Below are 21,585 nucleotides of genomic sequence, written 5' to 3' on the forward strand. Positions count from 1 at the left end.
AACATCGTTATAGATTATGAAGATTCCAAAGGGAAAATAGTCCCTCCCATACACTCTTCCTTAAATGTTAGCAATTATATTATCCGCACTAGTGTAATCTCTTCCATTTCTCTTGTTTTGTACTTCCTTCAGAGATAGGCTTCTGACCCCTATTTGTAGAGATTTATGTTCTAAGACAATACACTGATGCAAAATAACATGGAGAGGAATGAACCACAAAGTGCTCATCAAAATAATCCTGGCATCAAATGGTATTAGGTAAAGGGTGTCTGAGGCCACAATTCTGTGTGTACATGTATGATTGACCTTAGTGGAGTTTCCAGTCAGGAGTTTAGTAATTACTCGCCATGACCACAAGAGGGATGTGGTATTGCTGGATATTGTAAGCAAGAACCTAAGAATGGGCGTTTTAGAATATATGCCAGTGATAAAAACAGGTTTCTGGACTGCTTTGCAAATTAATATAGCCTCCAATCTGATGACTTGAAGAAAATATCCTGAGTATAAAGAGAAAGAAGGGTGCAAATGACTAAGAATGAACAATTAGATCCACAGCTATGCAGTATAATTTTTCACCATTGAGGACAATACTGTATTTCAGTTTTCTGTTGTCATTTCACTGTCACACTGGGGAGTGAAAATTACATATGGGTAAAGGTTTACTAAACAGACCTGTGCATAATATATTTTAAGTAATATTTTAACTGGCATAATTGTTATTTTAGGATATTTGAAAATAGATAACTAATTTCGTCTTTTGAGTGTTTAGCTCCCAGCCATTAATAAGAATTGTCATTCAAATAGTAATAGCTAACGATTGTTGAATATTAAGTGCCACACAGTTTTATATACATTATCTAATGGAATTTCTCATAACTATGGTCTCAAGTAAAAACTATTAGTATTGCCATTTTACAGATGTGGAAATTGAGAATTAGAGTGGTTATGGGGTTAAATAGCACTCGAATGGCAGAGCTGGAATTTGAAGCCAGACTGACCCCAGAACATACACTGCTAACAACTAGGCTCTGCTGCCTAATAAACAAACTGGATTTTGATCTTTAATCTTTGTTTCCACATTAAAAAAAGATGAATCTTTAAAAAAAGATTTATTTTATTTATTTTTCTCCCCTTCCCCCCACCCCGCCCCAGTTGTCTGTTCTCTGTGTCCATTTGCTGCGTGTTCTTCTTTGTCCACTTTTATTGTTGTCAGCAGCACGGGAATCTGTGTTTCTTTTTGTTGCATCATCTTGTTGTGTCAGCTCTCCATGTGTACAGTGCCATTCCTGGGCAGGCTGCACTTTTCTTTCATGCTGGGCGGCTTTCCTTACGGGGCGTACTCCTTGCGTGTGGGGCTCCCCTACCCAGGGACACCTCTGTGTGGCATGGCACTCCTTGCGTGCATCAGCACTGCGCATGGGCCAGCTCCACACGGGTCAAGGAGGCCTGGGGTTTGAACCGCAGATCTCTCATGTGGTAGACGGACACCCTATCCATTGGGCCAAGTCCGCTTCCCAAGATGAGTTTTATAATACTGGCCTAAGCCATTATAACAGCAGTTATTTTGGGCAGTGGAAGAAAACAAAGCACTTTTTCAAATTTATATGTAGTTTAGTTTCTAAAATAACTATAAAGGAAGTTCAATCTATAAAATAACTCATAGGATCAAGTTTATATTTTTAAAGCAAAGTCTCTTCAAATTGGTGACTCAGAATACATTTTATTCAGTCTTCCCAAAGATGAATATAATGCTGTGGCTCCTGCCATCTTCAGGAAATAAAAATGTTGCCTATTGCAGAGATTTGTCATTTTTGTTTTCCCTGGAATTTTTTATGTACCTGCAGCAGATCTCAGGAGACAGTTACTACTTTTCCCTTTTGGCATTAGTTGCACTATGTTTCACATTGTTGCTTCAGTGAAGCATAAGAAGTATTTAAGTTAGGTGATGTCTCTGTCCCCAGGGGTGGTGACAATAAGCTTCATTTTACTGAATGCCTGGTAACCTGTGCTCTTTCTGATAGAAGAGAAGAGAGAGAATGACCCTGAAAGAAAGGTAAAGCTGCAATATATCAAACTAAAATGCCACTTTGATTAGATAGGACATTTATATCCCAGTGTTAATATGAGCTCATTGCACAGAGTATAGAAGGCAGTCGGTTAACCTTGCTCTGGAATTTAATTCAGGTTTGGAAAACAGTTGGTTCTTGGTTAGGTCAAGGATCCTGTGCAGGAAGCCTTATTTGGGGAGAGGGTAGGGTTGATAAAAGCAGATATTTGCTCTTCATCAATATCCATTTAATATTTAATTCTTAAGCATGTAGGAGTCTTTTCTGAATTTTTTAATTTAAAGGGACAGAATTTTAACTTATTCTTTTTTCTTAAAGATTTATTTATTTATTTTCCCTCCCCACCGCCCCAGTTGTCTGTTCTGTGTCTATTTGCTGTGTCTTCTTTGTCCGCTTCTGTTGTTGTCAGTGGCACGGGAATCTGTGTCTCTTTTGTTGTGTCATTTTGTTGTGTCAGCTTTCTGTGTGGGTGGCGCCATTCTTAGGCAGGCTGTACTTTCTTTCGCGCTGGGCGGCTCTCCTTATGGGGTGCACTCCTTGGGCGTGGGGCTCCCCTACGCGGAGGACACCCCTGCGTGGCAGGGAACTCCTTGGGCGCATCAGCACTGTGCATGGGCCAGCTCCACACGGGTCAAGGAGGCCCAGGGTTTGGAACTGTGGACCTCCCATGTGGTAGACGGACGCCCTAACTACTGGGCCAAGTCAGCTTCCCCTTAACTTATTCTTGACTGCATGATATAGTGAAAAAGATACTACACTGGGAATTGAACTTGGGTTCTAGAAATACAAAGAGAACCTTAGATATTAAGATCTAACTTTTCATTTAATAGGTGAGGAATAGGGAAAATCAGTGAATTCACAAGCTTCTACAGCTAGTAAGTGTTTCTTCTGCTCTATAGCCTTCTTTTTTTTTTTTTTTTGGAGGTGCTGGGGATTGAACCCAAGACCCTAGTACATTGGAAGCAGACACTCAACCACTGAGCTACATCTGCTCCCCTTCAGCCTTCTTTTTTACTTGGTATGTGTGGTGGTTTGGAGCTGCATACCCCAGAAAAACATGTTCTTAAACTTAATCCATTCCTTTGAGTGTAAACCCATTGTAAATAAGACCTTTTGATGAAGTTGCTTCAGTTAAGGTGTGGCCCAACTCAATCAGGATGGGTCTTAATCCTATTAGTAGAGTCCTTTATAAGCAGAATGAAATTCAGACAGGTGGAGAGAAAGCCACAGGAAAGTTGGTGGGATCTGGCAGAGAAGAGGGGGATTGATAGGTGCATTGCCATTTGACAGAGGAGCCAAGGACCAAGGATCACTGGCAGCCAGCCCCAGAACACCAGTCTTTGGGAAGAAAGCATTGCCTTGATGATGCCTTGATTTGGATTTCTCCTAGCCTCAAAACTGTGAGTCAATAAATTCCCATTGTTTATGCCAATCCATTGCATGGTTTTGTTTTAGCAATAAGGAAACTGAAACAGTATGCATTTGAGAAATCACCCATATGATTTTAACATTAAATGTTTTTTTTTTAGGTTCACACATTATGTTTTTTTAATTGAATTTTTTTGAAGATACATAGATCACAAAAAATGTTACATTAAAAAATATTGGGTGGGAAGCAGACTTGACCCAGTGTTTAGGGCGTCTGTCTACCACATGGGAGGTCCGTGGTTCAAACCCCGGGCCTCCTTGACCCATGTGGAGCTGGCCCACGCGCGGTGCTCATGCACGCAAGGAGTGCCGTGCCACACAGGGGTGTCTCCGCGCAGGGTAGCCCAATGCACAAGGAGTGCACCCCTTAAGGAGAGCCGCCTAGCGCAAAAGAAAGTTCAGCCTACCCAGGAATGGCGTTGCACACGTGGAGAGCTGACGCAAGGTGATGCAACAAAAAGAAACACAGATTCCCGTGCCGCTGACAACAACAGAAGTGGACAAAGAACATGCAGCAAATAGACACAGAGAACAGACAACTGGGGCAGTGGGAGGAGAAGGGGAGAAAAATAAATCTTAAAAGAAAAAATATTGGGAAGCAGCTATGGCTCAATCAGTTGGGCTCCCATCTACCGCATGGAATCCCTGGGTTGGCATCCCAGGCCCTCCTTGTGAAGGCAGGCTTGCCTGCATGCTGTGGAGTGCTGCCGACCCACAAGCGCTGTGGTGAGCTGACTCAGCAAGGTGACGCAACAAAAAGGGAGACAAGTGAAAAAACAGAAGAGCTTACAGCAAATGGACACAGAGAGCAGACAACAAGCAAAAAGCCGCAAGGGAGGGGGATAAAATACACACACACACACACACATATAAGAGATTCCCATATATCCCACCTCCCACCCCCCCAGATTAAATGTTTATTTCACACAGAACTTTTTCAAATGCTTTCAGATAACTGGAATATATACTCTCTTCCTCTGATCGCATCCTCACTCCTTAAGGTATATAATTAGTGAAATCATGTCAGCCGTCTTTTCAATTGTCCTGAATTACATGCCCTCTTTAGGTGAGGGTCTGTTGGTTTCCAAGTTTCTTCAACCTTGCCTCTCCGAAGAAGAAATGCCCACGTTTCCTTAGGCAATGAAAATTAATGGAAAAATAATTAAGGAGGTATAGGCGTTGTCTCAATAACCACAAAGCCAACGTTCTGGAAGAACAGGGAGTGTGGCTCCTCCTTTTTGATTAGGCTATAGCAAGAAACTATAGTGGCCAGTTATCTGCCTTCCTTTCAAAAACATTGTTTTAGATTCCCAACTGCTAAAATAAATTTCATAGAACAGGTTAGCTTAACAGCAGCAGTTTCTTATAGGCTCATAGTTTCAGAGTCCCGAAGACTAGCTTCCTCCCCCATGATCAGTATCTTCTTTTTTTTTTTTTAGTATCTTCTGACTGACCAGTAATCTGGGGTTCCTTGGCTTTTCTGTCGCATGATAATACACATAGCAGTGTCTTCTGTCCCGTCCCAGATCCACTGATTTCCAGCTTCTGCCTGGTCCCTGTGGCTCTCAGAGAGAACTCTGTGGTCTTCTCTGTATGGCTCTAGTGATAGGCTTAAGGCTGGACCACACCCTGACTGAAGTAACCTCATCAAAATGTTCTATTTACAATGGGATCACAACTACAGGAATGGATTAAGATTATGTTTTTCTGGGGTACATAACTTCAAGCTTTCACAAATGGGTTTCTGGTGTTCTTGTCTGTACTGACTAAGCTCTTTTCATAGCCCAAATTCTTTACGTCTTCTTCTCTAATTCTGCTACTGCAATGTTTCCAAAGCTTCAGTAGGCCATCAGAATTACTGGGAAACTCTTTAAACGTGCAGAGCCTTAGCATCCCATCCCATTTACAGACTTGGGTTCTCTAAATCTGAGGTGGGGCCAAGGAATCTGCACGTTTAACAAATTCTACAGGGAATTTTTATGGGGGCTGAGATTAAGAACCACACCTTATTTAGAAACACTCCTAGTACCATGGTGTCTTCTTTTTTTCTTTTTAAAAACTTTTATTTATTTTTAAGGATTTTATTTTATTTATTTATTTCCCCTTCCCTCCCCCCCTGCCCCACGTTGTCTGCTCTCTTGTGTTCATTCACTTGTATTCTTCTGTGTCCACTTGCATTCTCGGCAGCACCAGCAATCTGTGTCTATTTTTTGTTGCGTCATCTTGTGGCACCATTCCTGAGCAGGCTGCTCTTTTTTTGTGTGGAGCGGCTCTTCTTGTGGGGCGCACTCCTTGTGCATGGGGCTCTCCTATGTGGAGAAAACTCCTGCGTGGCATGGCACTTGTGCACGTCAGCACTGTGTGTGAGCCAGCTCACCACATGGGTCAGGAGGCCCTGGATTTGAACCCTGAACCTCCTATATGGTAGGCAGACGCTCGCTCTATCAGTTGAACCACATCTGCTTCCCACCATGATGTCTTCTTTTATTTTTAAGATTTATTTAATTAATTAATTTTATTTATTTATCTCCCCTTCCCCCTCAATACCCCCAGTTGTCTGCTCTCTTTGTCCATTCACTGTGTGTTTTATTGTGTCTGCTTATCTTCTCTTCAGGAGGCACCAGGAACTGATCCTGGGACCTTCTGACATGGGAGAGAGGCACTCAATTGCTTGAGCCACCTTAGCTCCCTGGTTTGTTGTATCTCTTCTCTGTGTGTGTCTCTCTCTTTTTTTTTTATTGTGCCAGCTTGTCGTGCGGGCCAGCTCGCTTTCACCAGGAGGCCCCGGGAACTGAAACTGGGACCCTCCATATGGTAGATGGGAGCCCAATCACTTGAACCACATCTGCTTCCCTAACTGTATAGTCTTATTCTTTCTTGAGATGTATATGAGTTTATTCCATTGAATCTTCTGTGCTCTCTTTTTTTTGGTGGGGAGGGGGCAGGATTTAAGGAAAGATTTGCTGCATTTCTAAAACATCTCTGAAAGCAAGCAGCATTTCAGAATGCAATTCAAAATTTTCTTTTTTTCACTTTGTGAGTGTACATAGGAAGTCATTGGATACAACGTATTTGTATTAGTCAGCCAAAGGGGTGCTGATGGAAAATACCAGAACCTGGTTGGTTTTTTGTTTTTTTTTAAGATTTATTATTTATTTATTTCTCTCCCCTTCCCCGCCCCCCATCCTGTTGTCTGCTTTCTGTGTCCGGTTTGCTGTGTGTTCTTCCGTGACTGTTTCTGTCCTTATCAGCGGTACTGGGAATTTGTATCTCCCTTTGTTGCATCATCTTGTGTCAGCTCTCCGTGTGTGTGGCGCTATTCTTGGGCAGGCTGCACTTTCTCTCGCACGTGGGGCTCCCCTACGCAGGGGACAACCCTGCGTGGCATGGCACTCCTTGAGCGCATCAGCACTGCGCATGAGCCAGTGCCACACAGGTCAAGGAGGCCTGGATCTCCCATGTGGTAGGTGGATACCCTATCCATTGGGCCAAGTCCACTTCCCTGGTTGGTTTTTATAAAGGATATTTATTTGGGGTAGGAGCTTACAGATACTAGGCCATGAAGCATAAGTTACTTCCCTCACCAAAGTCTGTTTTCACGTGTTGGAGCAAGATGGCTGCTGACATCTGTGAGGATTCAGGCTTCCTGGGTTCCTCCCTTCCTGGGGCTTGCTTCTCTTTCCTGTATGCTTACTTCCTGGGGCTCCATCCTAAGGCTTCAGCGTCAAACTCCAACATCAAAAACCCTCAACTCTCTCCTTTGCCATGCCTTTTATCTGCGAGTCTCCACCTACCAATGGGTGGGTACTTAATGCCCTACTGACAAAAGAGGTTTACTTGATTAATCCAATATAATCTTATATGCCCAGAGGAAAAGATCAGGTTACAAACATAATCCAATATTTCTTTTTGGAATTCATCAATAATATCAAACTGCTACAGTACTGAATTTTTTTCTTTGAAATCTATTTCTGAGGTTTGGCTGGGCCACTTGATAAAAAATCTCAGCAAGAGGACTCAGACACCAAACTGGGGAAAAAATTAAACAGACAGAGTATTTGATATTTCTAAAGATTCACTTAGGTTCCTTCCCTTCTATTACTGCAGCTTTCAAAATATAGACACAGTTCAGTGCTGTGATTAAAGTGACTTTTGCCGTTAGTCTCTTTGTTAATGTAAGATGTATTGGTGGACTATAGCCCTTTCATCATTTGGGTGTGTAATTATTAGCTAAAGCTATTTTTCTCTGAAGGGCTAGTTATTTCTGTAGTTTTTCTCCAAAACTTCAGCTTTAGCAGGAAGGAGCCATAAATTCTGTGACATAGCTGCCTTCTCATCTGTCTTAGGAGTTATAGACTGCACATAGAAGACAATTCATGTACCTCTGTATAATGAGGTGAGTTTTATAAATCATAAATCTTCACTTAACATGCAGGTGGTGTTGGGTGCCAGGTGTAGGAAAACTGATGTAGTTGCCAAGTTCATGAATGTCATAAATCATTCATGCCCAGAATCGTGCTGTCCTCTGAGGCAGACCAATTTCAAGGTGGTTGTTAAACACAAAAATGTGAATCTAGATGATTGTTTTTCATAATCAAATGCACTTTTTATTTGAAGATTAAACCCAAATTACCTTTCTTTTAGTTGAGGTCAGTTTTCTTTGCCCTCAAAGAATCTATCAGTAATATATTTTCTTCCCTGATCTCTGAATTCTATCAGAAATACATCACAAAATATATAACCTGTAGATTTGCAATACAGATCTTTAATGTGCTGAAAATGGGATTCAGACATTTAAATAAATCTTGAGGCACATTATTAGGAAAAAACCCTCTGGAGTTTTTGGGGGTATTTTTTTCTTGTGCCATATTTTACACGAAGTTGCTGTTGATTAAAGCTATGCTTGGGAAGTGGACTTGGCCCAGTGGTTAGGGCGTCCGCCTACCACATGGGAGGTCCGCGGTTCAAACCCTGGGCCTCCTTGACCTGTGTGGAGCTGGCCCACGCAAAGTGCTGATGCGCACAAGGAGTGCCCTGCCACGGAGGGGTGTCTCCACACAGGGGTATCCCCGCGTAGGGGAGCCCCACGTGCAAGGAGTGTGCCCCATAAGGAGAGCCGTGCAGTGTGAAAGAAAGTGCAGCCTGCCCAAGAATGGCGCCGCACACACGGAGAGCTGACACAACAAGATGATGCAACAAAAAGAAACACAGATTCCTGGTGCCGCTGGTAAGGATAGAAGTGGACAAAGAAGAACACACAGCAAATAGACACAGAGAACAGACAACTGGGGGGGAGGGGGAAGGGTAGAGAAATTTAAAAAAATGAAAAAGAAAAATATCTAAAGCCTTTAAAAAAAAAAACAAAAAAACCCAATAACAAGAAAATAAAGCTATGCTTATCTTAATAGGCAAGTGTAGCCCTCTACCAAATTGCCCGGCTCCATCCAGACTCCCCCTCTCAGTTCCCAGGCTTTATCCAAACTTCCGGAATATGGATATTAGATTTAGGTGTTTGCATACTTGGTTGATGGAGAAAGCTCTGAGGTTGGACTTTATGTATTTAATTAATTAATTAACTAAATTAATTGGAGATGCTGGGAATTGAACCTGGGACCTCATACATGCAAAGCAGACACTCAACCACTTAAACACTTAACTGTACCCACTCCTGGACATTATTTAGGGAGGAAAAGTTACTAGTGCTTTTTTTTTTTTTTTTAGGATTTATTACTTATTTATTTCTCTTCCCTTCCCTGCACCCCCTCCCCCAGTTGTCTGCTCTCTGTGTCCATTTGCTGTGTGTTCTTCTGTGTCCGTTTGCATTCTTATTAGTAGCACTGGGGATCTGTGTCTCTGTTGTGTCATCTTGCTGCTTCAGCTCTCCATGTGTGCAGCACCACTCCTGGACAGGCTGTGTTTTTTTTGCGCTGGGTGGCTCTCCTTATGGGGCACACCCCTTGCGTGTGGGGCTCCCCTACGCGGGGGACACCCCTACATGGCACGGCACTCCTTGTGTGCATGAGCACTGCATGTGGGCCGGCTCATCACACTGGTCAGGAGGCCCTGCGTTTGAACCCTGGACCTGCTATGTGATGGGTGGACACTCTATCCTTTGAGCCAGATCTGCTTCCCATGCTAGTGCTTTTAATGAGAAGCTCTCAAAGAGGAAAAACAGGGAAAAAACAAGTTTTACCTGAGGCTATAAGGTAATCTGAGGGTAGGTAAGTGTCCTATAACTCTTTGTGGTCTCCAGCATGGGGCCATATTGCCAGTGACATGTGACTTCTCTTTGGTGTATCTCAGAAGTCTTTTAGGTGAATATGTGAATGGCTATCCCGCCCATGTTGATCATGTGGGTAACCTGCCTTAGTTAAAGATTGTAGGAGCCAGTTCCCTGCAGAACATCTTTTTCCCTGAGTGCAATCATGTTTTCATATTTGTTATGATAATCCCTCTTAATCCTGTGAATCCCACCTCTGAGCTCCTTACCTACTTGTGAATTTGTAAAAATCACTTATGTGATCTTTGTAATTTAATCTTGTGAAAATCTTGGGAGGCTCATTTCCTGTCAACTCCTTTTTTATTTTTTAATTAAAATTTCTTTCTTTTGGTAATATGTATACAACATTAAACTTCCCATTTTAACCACTGCCATGTGTACAATTGAGTGACATTGATTACATTCACAATATTGTGCTACCAACACCACCATCCATTACCAAAACTTTTTAACACCCCGAACAGAAACTCTGTACCCATTAAGCAATAACTTCCCTCTCCCATCCCCAAAACCCCTATCCCCAGTCCCTGGTAATCTGTAATCCTCATTCTGTCTGTATGTATTTGCTTATTCTAGGTATGATGATTTCATATACGTGAAATCATACAGTAGTTGTTCCTTTGCCTCTGACATTTCACTCAATATAATGCCTTCATGGTTCATCCTAGTGGTAGCATGTATCAGAAACTTCCTTTTTATGGCTCAATGCTATTCCATTATGTGTATATACCACAATTTGCTTATCCATTCATCTGTTGATGGACACTTGTGTTGCTTCTACCTTTTAGCTATTGTGAATAATGCTACTATGAATAATTGATGTAATGATATCTGTTTGAGTCCTTGTTTTCAGTTCTGTTGGGTATATATCTAGAAATGGAATTGCTAGATCATATGGTAATTCCATGTTTGATTTTCTGTGGAACTATGAAACTGTTCCACAGCAGCTGTACCATTTTACATTTCCACTGGCAATGCACAGGGGTTCCTATTTCTCTGCATCCTTGCCAGCACTTATTTTCTGTTTTGTTTTGTTTTGTCATTGTTTTTTAAAAAATGCCATCCGCATGGATATGAGATGGTATCTCACTGTGGCTTAGATTTGGATTTCCCTAATGGTTAATAATGTTGAGCTTCTTTTCTTTTTTTTTTTTAAAGATTTATTTATTTATTTAATTTCCCCCCCCCTCCCCTGGTTGTCTGTTCTTGGTGTCTATTTGCTGCGTCTTGTTTCTTTGTCCGCTTCTGTTGTCGTCAGCGGCACGGGAAGTGTGAGAGCTTCTTTTCATATGCTTCTTAGCCATTAGTATATCTTCTTTGGAGAAATGTCTATTCAAGTCCTTTGCCTATCTGCCAACTCCTCTTTCATCCCTCTTTCCTTCCCCCTACCCAAACTCACCATTTCTTTTATACTTACATGCCTTGTGCATTCTATTCCTGCTATTTGGAATGCTCTTGTCCTTGTTATACAAATGTCACACTCCTGTTCATCCTGAAAAACCCAATTAAATGTTACCTTTTCTGTGAAGCCTTCTCTACCATTCTAAGGCAGAGTTTGTCATCCATCCTCTGTGCTTCTAGAGCATTTATTCCCAGCTCAGTTTGGACACATCACAGGGGAGTTTAATTATTTGTTGGCATGTCATTTCTCCAAGTAGACTGTGAGCATCACAAGGACAGTTAGAGTTTTATTAATCTCAGTATTGCTAGTGTCCTCTATATCTGATACAAAGCAGAGAAACTCTGACTAAATCTTATTCTTTTAAAAATTTTATTATTACCCTGTTTACTTATCCCTAACATAGAGCTGTGAAGAGAATAAAGCTTTTTAAAGTTGCATTTTATAATAATTTTTGCATGCTAAGACTAACTCATAGCGTTTACTTAAGTCCCCTATGGGTGTGCTTCCAGAGAGTGACAGAGGCAAGGAGAAACTTCCTGCATTCCCTATGTGTCCTGAGATTTTCTGTAAACTCGTGGTAGATCAAGTCCTTTTCTTTATTCCTGCATATTATCTTTGGGACTCTTATGCCTTTGTCTTTTCATTGCTATCATTCTAATCTAGTCTCATCCTTTTATACTTGAACTGTAGCAATTATAGTAGGTATTGAGGCAGGCTAGTTTAGGGAATAAAAAGACAAATCTGGAAACTGGCAGAAGAACCATGGTCATGGAATATGTGGCTGTGGCAACCCTCCCTGACAGAAAGACCCCACAAGATGGCTGCTAGAAGAACCTCGTGAGAATTTCCCATTTGGAATGGGATTTCATCCAGGATCAAAGAAAAGCCCAAGATATTATCAAGGGACCTTGTCACTGGGCTGCCCCGGGAACTGATGAGTGGGGTAACCAATCAAAACAGCAAACATCTGGGACTCCTCCCCTGAACATTAACAAGGGGAACCGTAATTAATGGTTTAAGAAACAAGCACAGAGACTAAGTTGCTCTGGGTTTTTTTTCTCCTTTCTCACTCTGCCTGGACCAGCATGCAAGTACACCTGGGAACTTGTAATCTCTAATGGGAACTCTGTAATGTGGATTTGTAATCTGTAAATCAACCCTTTTCCTTTTTTGTCTTTTCTCTGCCTGTACCAGCCTGCAAGTATATCTGGGACCCATCTCTTTATTTTATTTTATTTTTCTCTCATTCTATTAATAATCTATTTACCTAATTAAACTGGCATGTTCTTAAATTCTTTTTTGTAACATAGCTGTTACAGGTTTCTCCCTTACAAGGTTTATTTTATTTTTAAAGATTTATTTTTATTTTTTATTTCTCTCCCCTTCCCCCTCCCCACAAGGTTTATAATGATTAACTGACCACAAGGTTTATAATTGTTAACAAACTGACTTGCATTCCTGTGACATATAACAGCCCCCCATCCAGAGCCTACATGTCCAGATACAGTTCATTTCCTCATAAGAATAGACAAAGGAGCCACATGACACCACCAGCCCTCCTTCATCCCTAGGATTCACTACCCCTAGCCCATCACCCCCTAGCCATCCCTATTGGCCCTTGGGTCTTACCCAAGCGCCAACCCCCTCCCACTGACTAGGCATTTTCCCACCTATAGATGTACTGTATAAATTCATAACTGCCTCTGCCAGGGGCAGGCTGAAGTCTCTCTTCAGATGCCTGCCATGCTGGCGGGGTGGGGGTCGAAGTCTATTTTTCAGTCCCCTGATGTTGGGAGAGCTTCCCAATAAACTTTCTGCCTGCAATTGTCAGTTTCCATGACCCAGTGAATGCCGTTTTTCTCTAACAATAGCCAAGAGCCTAGAGAAAATCCAGCAACAGTATTATTACTGGATTTTTTTAGGTTCTTGGCTATGCTGCAGAAATGAATTTCAAGAGCACACTGGGTAAGTTAGGCCAGTATTTATTCAGGCATAGAGGGACAAGAAATGGGAGAAAATTACAGATCAGGAGTCTCAGAGAGGAAGAGGGTGAAAAGTGATAAAGAGGGCTGATTTACAGGCTACAATTCACCATTATAGATTATAAATGCCCAGATTTACTTGTGTGGCCATGCAGCAGAGGAAAAATGGCGAGAGCAATGTGCAGAGGGCAGGAACAGGTTCAGAGACAAGAGAGCGGGAGAGCGAGTGCACAATCAGGCCCCCAGGACTGGCTTTTTGAACTGTTAATTATTCTACCCCTTTGCTAATGGCAGAGGAGGGGTACCAGCTGTTTACTGTTTTGATTGATTATCCCACCCATCAATCCCTTATGAGGGCCCAGTGATAAAGTCCTTGGGGAATATCTAGGGCTTCTTCTGGCTTCCAGAAGAAGTCTTTGTTCTGAATGGCAGAAATCTTGGGGGTGGGGGTCTTCCAGCAGCCATCTTGGGGGTTATTGATGTCCATGTGAATTTCTTGCCAGGTTCCAGATCCATCTACTGATTCTCTATCTTACTAGCCTGCTTCATTCCCCGCCCCCCCTTCTTGAGAGTTTGCACCTTTAACCTTAAAGGGTTGCTGAAGGGAGATGATCATTCTTCTGTAGCTACTTCCTGCTGGTTAGGGGCAGTAGGCCCAACCTGACAAGGTGTAAAACCCTTCTGCTAGTTTATTTCAGAGGAAGATGGATCTGGCATCCTTTGAGAAGCTGGATGAAGTCTCCATATGGCTAACAACATGTTGATTCTGGAAGAAATAAACTTAATTAGAATGTTGAGAATATATGGTCCCACTAAGAGGACACTGGACCACAGAAGTAGAAAAGGACAGGTGCCTGCAAAGACTGCATTTTCCCAAAGTTGATGGGAAACAGTATTCTTCCTTGAGATATTTTATGTTGGTTAGCTCTAGGGAAAGATTACAATAGACAATGGGGTTAGGTATAAATTGTTAATCCCAGTTCCTATGGTAGAGAAGAATGAGAAGAGGCATTGCCCTTTTTAGTTAAGGTATAGGAGATGAAAACAGACAAGGTTTCTTAATGGGAAGTTTGGTTTGCCTTCCCCCTAGGAATAGGCTTTTGGGCTAGAGTTAGAGGGAACAGCTGACTTTGACACAGATGCTACTTAGCTTTTTCTTTTGAAGAGGTATTTCAGGCCATCCGATGACTGGCATTTGTACATCCAATCAAGTGCTTCTGGTGACCTGGCACTTTCTTGGGAAGCTAGTTTCACTCAGGATTAATACACCAAGCTGGACATTCCTTTAACTATAATAAAGGCTAGGAGGGAGATAAGTTTACCAGGACTTATAACATGTTCAATGTTTTTCTGCATATGATCTAATAGAAATATCACCATAATCATCAGACATATATCTAGAATAGAATGTAAGTACAGTACTTAATACTGATTAAAGTACTACTCAATGCATAAGTTTCTCTTTGAGCTGCAATAGATTTAAGTACCAGCTTTGCAATACCTTACATGTTATCTCTCCATGGGAGCAAGCTATAATGCCAATTGTGTTTAAGTTTTACTTGCAGTACTCTGGTATTCATTGCTCTACTTGGTATGTTCTTCACAGAAGCTGTGGCACTGCTGACCCTATAGAGAAGGTAGGAAAGTAGATTCCAGTATTCCACTGGTCTGGTGCTATGCACTCTCTGGTACTATGAAACAGTGCCAATCTGGAGGCAATATCCATTGTACATTTGGCTGTACTAAGCCATCGTTGGCTGTTGCAGGAGTTTGAAACTGCAACATAGTCTCCATTGACTTCAGGAGCACAACCAGAAATGTAGTATATACTTTTATTGTCAGTGACCAACCTAGCCAATAAACCAAATGTAGAGGCAACCTGCAATGTATTAAAGGCCTGGTTTGACTGCACAAGAGTTTGACAATGCTGAAGTCTATTTCTTGATTTTTATACACTTTTTAAACACTTCCAATGCAATGTGTAACATATCAAATGAACTTTTTAGTACTTTGCTTCTTACTTTTACACTTTTACCATGAAAACATTAATTACACAGGTATTTTACCTTTGCAGTAGAGGAAAAACTACTTCTATTTTTTAAAAATGAAAACTGAAGAGTGCTAATGGAATCAAGGTGACTTTTCATTACCACCACTTGAATGTGCACATAGAGGTGACTTCCAGACAGGCTTCACTGCTATGAAGTTACTTTTGCCGTAAATATCAATTTAGGTTTCTAGTTAATAATGACTTCTTAGAAATAGCCATTTAAATGCTTCAGTTTGGAAGATGCTTTCACAAACTCTTTATAATTAACCACAACCACATAGACTGGTTAAGTTACCTTAGATTACAATTATCAGCCAATGGAATTTACATGAATAGAATTTGACACAGGACTCACTGTTATAATAATTTTCAATTCTCTTACAAAATAAGTTTAACTGTAAGATAACATTTAAAAGATTTATTTGAAGACTCCTTTTAATTACTCTAATTTGCACTGTGACTATGCAGTTTTGCACAAGAATTTTGTTCCTTAATTAATGGCTTATAACCAAAATGTCCCAATGCTTTCATACAATTTTCCTTTGCTTCAGAACTTAATTTTTTTCTTTAACAGACTTTGGATGAGCAAGATTAATTATATGTATATTCACTGAGGCTACTGAAGGCTCAGGGAAACTGGTTTCTTTCATGAATTGCCATTAATATCTTTATTAACTAAGCCACAAGAATTTTATCAGTAACAACTTTGTGAAGTTTCTCTGCTTTTCTAGCAATTAAATTAATTCCACTTGTGATTTATACATTAAATCCACTAGCAAGACAGTATTGACTTTTATTTTATTTTTTTAAAGATTTATTTTTTATTTATTTCTCTCCCCTTCCCGCCTCCCCCAGTTGTCTGCTCTCTGTGTCCATTCACTGTGTGTTCTTCTGTGACTGCTTCTATCCTTATCAGCGGCACCTGGAATCTGTGTTTCTTTTTTGTTGCATCATGTTGTTGTGTCAGCTCTCCATGTGTGTGGTACCATTCTTGGGCACGCTGCACTTTCTTTCATGCTGGGCAGCTCTACAGGGTGCACTCTTTGCGTGTGGGGCTCCCCTATGTGGGAGACACCTCTGAGTGGCAGGGCACTCCTTGCATGCATCAGCACTGCGTGTGGGCCAGCTCCACACAGGTCAAGAGGCCTGGGGTTTGAACCATGGACCTCCCATGTTGTAGGTGGATGCCCTATCCATTGGGCCAAGTCCGCTCCCAACAGTATTGACTTTTTTTTTTTTTAAGAAGGAAACTTTTTTTTTTTTAGATTTATTTTTATTTATTTAATTCCCCTCCCCTCTCCTGGTTGTCTGTTTTCTGTGTCTTTTTACTGCGTCTTGTTTCTTTGTCCACTTCTGTTGTCATCAGCGGCACGGGAAGTGTGGGCGGCGCCATTCCTGGGCAGGCTGCACTTTCCTTCGCGCTGGGCGGCTCTCCTTATGGGTGCACTCCTTGCGCGTGGGGCTCCCCTACGCGGGGGACACCCCTGTGTGGCACGGCACTCCTTGCGCGCATCAGCACTGCGCATGGGCCAGCTCCACACGGGTCAAGGAGGCCTGGGGTTTGAACCGCGGACCTTCCATGTGGTAGACGGACGCCCTAACCACTGGGCCAAAGTCCGTTTCCCAGTATTGACTTTTAAAGACTCATTTTCAGGTTACCTTTCACTGTTATCCAATATATAACAGGTGAGCCCAAAATCTGATTTCCTAGGCACAAGCAAACTGACAAAGTTAAACACAGATTTCAAAGTTGAACACAGATTAAAGTTAAGCACAGATTAAAACAGAAGAGAGAATTTTATACCTTTAGCATTTCAAGGAGCTCTTTGATCTTAATTGATGGCACAGGAAGTTTCTTTATCTTGATCACTATTCACACCTCTTATAGGAACAATCGAGTTTAAACTAATGGAAGTTTGAGGTGTATTTCCTCATTTCTTTAAGGAGACACAACATGAGGTTTCTGGGCCTCAGATTTATTTGTTCTCTTTTCTTACACTGGTTTAATTGGAATTTAGGGTCTGATACAGAGACTGCTCTTGGCTATTCCGTGGCCATGTGGACCAGCAGTAGACAGAATTTCTTGATTCCTGTGAAGAGACTCCTATAGGGAGTTTGCTGGTATGCTAGAAACTGTGCCCATTATTCTAGGAAGAATGAAGAAGTACCTTTTAGTCAACCATTCTGGCATCCCAGAGTCCTAGTCTGATTAAAACCATTCACCACTCCACATAACTTGGAGCTGAAGCTTGTGGTCCTTGTGGGCCACCTAGGTCTTGGGTATCTGATTCCAGATATCAGTTTAATGAGCCCAAGCTGAATTGGTAGGAGACCGAGCAGTGGCCCCAAATCAAAGTGCCTGAGATGTCTGTCCCAGGGGAGATTTGGCTGCTCTCAGAATGGATGGGCCCAAGGAATGGGGGCCATTCAGTTTACTGCTCTGGTTCTCGGCACCCCTAAATTCCAGGGTCTGAGACCGGCTGCACTCTGAATCGAAGCACCCAAGCCTTCAAAAGTCTTGGGGGACATTCAGAGTTACTTCTCTAGTTCCCAACACCCCAGGAATCAGAGACCCTGCTGCCAGGCATTCCCAGGGCTGTTCTGGACTTGGGAGACAGGCTGGATAGACTTCAACCTGAAGCTCCCAAGCTGAATAGTCCTTCTTCCTCCTATCCTTCCAGAAGTCTCAGTGGCAAGAAGCAGGAAGGTAAAAATGTGGGTAAAGGTTAATTATGTAAAGGTATCCTGGCCATAACTGCCCTGGGGAAGGGAACTTCCATGGCATCCATTTTGACTCTGCCCACGCCTTCCCACTTCACCCTCCAGGTGGACAGATAGGAATGCTGCTTGCAAAGGCATGGACCTGCTGGGAGGGGCAAGTCCTGACTCTCCACCATTGCCATGCAACCCCTAGAGGAGAAGGCGGGAGAAGGCAATGGTAGGCAGGCCCAAGGACAAAGAATCCAGCTGCTAAAATGGCTTGAAAAAGAAGCATCACAGGGCCTGGTGCTCTGCTGGGGAAACTCTGTCTTGGCAGGCCATGATTTAAGCCATTGCCCTATGACCCAGCTATCCTGGCTGGGGTGAGATTTCACAAGCCTGGGCGTGGGGCATGGACAAAGAGAATTCCCGAGCCCCAGCCCCTTCCCTCCTGATATTAAGTCCTGTGGGGGCTCGTAGGTGAACCCGTTTAAAATAGAGAACCAAAGGAAGGCATTAGACAAGCTGTAGGCCATAGTTTCATTCACCAATAAACTCCTGGACTGGCTCACCAAATATGTTACTGGATTTTATTTAGGTTCTCGGCTATGCTGCAGAAATTTATTCAGGTAGGGAGGGACAAGAAGTAGGAGAAAAGAACAGATCAGGGATCTCAGGTAGAGAGGAAGGGGGTGATAAGTGATAAAGAGGGCTGATTTACAGGCTACAGTTCACCATTATAGATGATAAATGCCCAGGTTTACTTGCATGGCCATGTGGCAGAAGAAAAATGGCTAGAGCTGTGTGCAGAGGGCAGGAACTGGTTCAGAGATGAGAGAGTGGGAGAGTGAGTGAGCGTGTTCAGAGCCCCCCCTACCCCCCCCCCCCCCCCCCCGCAGCTTTTTGAACTATTATTCCACCTCTTTGCTGTTGGCAAGGGAGGGGTTCCAGCTGTTTACTGTTTTGATTGATAACCCCACCCATCAATCCCTTATGAAAGCCCAATGATAAAGTCCTTGGGGAATATCCGGGGCTTCTCCTGGCTTCCAGAAGAAATCTTTGTTCTGAATGGCAGAATCTTGGGGGTGGGGGTCTTCCAGCAGCCATCTTGGGGGTTTATTGATTTCCATGTGGACTTCTTGTCAGGTTCCAGATCCATCTACTGATTCTCTATCTTACTAGCCTGCTTCAGTATGACCGTCAGTATACACATTGATATGTGTAGGAAGTATCATATTTATTTACTTATTTATTTATTTATCTATTAAAGATTTATTTTTATTTATTTAATTCCCCTCCCCTCCCCCGGTTGTCTGTTTTCTGTGTCTTTTTGCTGCGTCTTGTTTCTTTGTCCGCTTCTGTTGTCGTCAGCGGCACGGGAAGTGTGGGCGGCGCCATTCCTCGGCAGGCTGCTCCCTCCTTCGCGCTGGGCGGCTCTCCTTATGGGTGCACTCCTTGCGCGTGGGGCTCCCCTACGCGGGGGGCACCCCTGTGTAGCAGGGCACTCCTTGCGCGCATCAGCACTGCGCATGGGCCAGCTCCACACGGGTCAAGGAGGCCCGGGGCTGGAACCGTGGACCTCCCATGTGGTAGACGGACGCCCTAACCACTGGGCCAAAGTCCGTTTCCCTCATATTGATTTATATTCTTAAATAAAGATAACTGCCAATAATGTGCTCCTATCCCCTCTGACTGATGGGAAATTTAACTTCATTTATTTCTTATCTGGAGTCTTGAATTGTGGTTACAGGATCTTATACTTGGCCATGGCATTGCAGGGGTCTTTAAGTTGTTGGTTATCCCTGAGACTCCTGCTGTCTCTATCATTTGCACCATCCCTTCAGGTCCAGGGACTGACGACCTGCTCTTCATCCTTACCTCACAGGAATTTCGTGAGGCTGTGAATCCTGGTGGCTGGGGTCCTGTCTCATGGATGTACCATGTTGCCAGTCCTTCCTAGGGTCTGTCTTCCTTTTCAGGTGCTGCCAGGGAGTAAGGGCTGGCTTCCCCGGTTCCAGGTCCTACAAACCTGTTTCTCCTCCTCCTCCTCCCCAGCCTAGGGAATTCTCTTTCTAGTCTGCATGAAGCCCCTCCCTGAATCATGCCTTTCTGAGGCTAATGTCCTTAAGCCATAGCCTCTCTCATTTTACTGTAGTCTTTGAGGCCTTTTAAATACCAAACCCCTATTACAACAGCCAAAGCTTGTTTCCTTTCCCTTAAACTTCCCTGGGAGGTAAAGGGAATCTAGCCTTCCAGTGCAGCAAAAAAAGAGAAGAAACATTTTAAAATTGTCAACTCCTGCCACATACTGATCTCCTAACCAGCTTCCTTGCTTTTTCCCACTTCTCCCTTCAAATTATTCTGCACATTCCATCAGATTAATTATCTTAAAACTCCTGCCAGAAACTTTCAATGACTTCTCACTGTAACTGAGGGTTAAGAATTAATAAATAATTATATTTGCTAAATCATTATATGGATGGCTTTATATTATAACATAGCAAAAGGTAAAGAATACCTGAAATTACTGAAGCTGGCTGGAATGGTCCCATCCCTGTTTGTTTTATCATAGTGTCTTGTATTAGTGGAGGAAGACCCACATAATGAGTGGGAAGGAGTTGGACTCCCATCCTGGGGAGGCCCAATATGTTCTCAAACAGAGGGGAGGGTTCTCTTGAGAGCATGGGTGGTTCCTAATAGGGAAGGACAGACTAGTGTGTCAAGCCCTCAGTGTTATTAAAAGTATCTATGAGTCTTGTCCTTCAAGGAGTGAAGCCTGGTGGTCACTGTGGGCCCCAAGGGAAGGAGGAGGGAGGAATAGAATAGATGGAAGAGAGGGTATTTAGGGGGCAGTGGAAGTATTCTGCATGATCTTGCAATGTTGGATACAGGCCATGTTAAATTTCATAAAAAATTTATAAAAGTGTATTGTCTAAAATGTAAACCATAATGTGAACCATTGACCATGGTTAGTAGCTATATTTCAATATTTGTACATCAATTGTAACAAATGTACCATCCACATGTAAAAAGGTTATTAATAGGGAAGGGGGGAAAAGGGGAGGATGTTTTGTATATGGGAGTCCCCTATATTTTGTATGTGACTTTACTGTGACCTAAAACTTCTTTGAAGATAAAATGAAAAAAGTAAAGACAATGGGGAAGAAATGGAAGAAAATGTCACTGTTCTTACAGGAATTGATTTTATTTATTTATTTTTAAAAGATGTATTTTTTATTTATTTCTCTTCCCCCCCCCCCCCCATCTGCTCTCTGTCTCCATTCACTGTATGTTCTGCATCCACTTGCATTATCCCGCGGCACTGGGAAACTGCATCTCTTTTTTTTCTGTGTCATCTTGCTGCATCAGCGGCACCACTCCTGGTTGGGCTGCACTTTTTTCATGCGGGGCAGCTCTCCTTGCAGGGCACACTCCTTGTGTGTGGGGCTCCTCTATGCAGAGACACCCCTGTGTGGCACAGCACTCCTTGTGCGCGGCAGCAGAGCATGTGGGTCAGCTTACCACATGGGTCAGGAGGCCCTAGGGATCGAACCCTGGACCCTCCATATGGTAGATGGACACTCATCAGTTGAGCCACGTCCACTTCCCAGAAATTGACTTTAAAGACACATCAGGAGAAAAGAACCTGCTTTTACTTGGCATCATCACTATTTGCA

General features: G+C 42.7%; 1 long non-coding RNA gene across 1 annotated transcript in view; it reads left to right on the top strand.

Annotated features, from left to right (window-relative positions):
• The first annotated feature begins 396 nt into the window (after positions 1–396).
• LOC139439891 (uncharacterized) overlaps positions 397–21,585 on the top strand; it is a 91,680-nt gene continuing 70,491 nt past the window's right edge. Inside the window, exons 1-2 of the long non-coding RNA XR_011649996.1 lie at positions 397–2,941; positions 3,357–3,466. This is a non-coding gene — a long non-coding RNA (uncharacterized lncRNA). The remainder of the gene's footprint in view (positions 2,942–3,356; positions 3,467–21,585) is intronic.

This window comes from Dasypus novemcinctus, chromosome 2 (assembly GCF_030445035.2).
Source record: "Dasypus novemcinctus isolate mDasNov1 chromosome 2, mDasNov1.1.hap2, whole genome shotgun sequence".
Lineage (NCBI taxonomy): Eukaryota > Metazoa > Chordata > Mammalia > Cingulata > Dasypodidae > Dasypus > Dasypus novemcinctus.